The 773-nt window shown below is 53.7% G+C and overlaps 1 pseudogene; it reads right to left on the bottom strand.

Annotated features, from left to right (window-relative positions):
• LOC142861872 (nucleoside diphosphate kinase 6-like) lies at window positions 1-515 on the bottom strand (annotated as a pseudogene).
• Between the last annotated feature and the right edge of the window lie 258 nt (window positions 516-773).

The raw sequence follows: 773 nt of genomic DNA, 5'->3' as shown, positions 1-773 counted from the left end.
TCAGGCTGGTCCTGGGTCTCCTGACCCAGCTGCACGATGGACACCTCCCTCTGGACTGTAGCACACAGGGCCACTGCGCAGCTGGGGCTCCTCCTCATACCAGCGCTGTTCACTGAAGTCAGGGAAGAAGGCTGCAATCTCTTTGCTGGCTGACACTACAGAGTCTGAGCCATGGGTGGTGTTGCTGGTGTCAGTAAGGCCAAAACTCCCATGAATTGAATCTGGGGCCATGTGGCATGCTCGAAACACTCTGGTAGGTCCCATTAGTGTTCTCCAGAGCTGGATGGCATCCTTGTGGGCGAGGATGTAGGCTCAGATTGGCCCACTTCATGCGCTTGGCAAAACCTTTGGCAATCTTTTTTCCACAGTAGTTCTCTCATTCATACAATAAGGAACTTGTTGCTCAGAATCTGCTGGTGAACAGCCTCCAGAATCACTGGTTGAGCGACTGCATCAGGCTTGATCAGGGCTAGAGTGAGCTGGAGAGCCTGAGGGCTTCGCAAGATTGAGGTCATCTCACTTAACAGACTGTCTGTTTAGACACTCAGCTGTCCTCAGTGGCAAGGTTTGTAGACATGCAACTCCAAGGTCAGAGACTGTTCATAACCATTTAGCATTTGAAACAGCCGGGGGCTAACACCACCCCAGATTCTGGGCTATCCAGAGCCCCGGTTCAGTGGAAGTCCCGGTCGGGATTCACCTGGCCCGCCACCGCACATGGCGCTGGTTACCCCACGGCGGGGTCCTTCCAGGAAGATTTTCTTGAATGGAGT

The sequence above is a fragment of the Microcebus murinus genome, chromosome 18 (assembly GCF_040939455.1).
Source record: "Microcebus murinus isolate Inina chromosome 18, M.murinus_Inina_mat1.0, whole genome shotgun sequence".
Classification (NCBI taxonomy): Eukaryota; Metazoa; Chordata; class Mammalia; order Primates; family Cheirogaleidae; genus Microcebus; species Microcebus murinus.
Note: the sequence above shows the minus strand (reverse complement) of the source record. Positions and strands in the feature narration are given on the sequence as shown.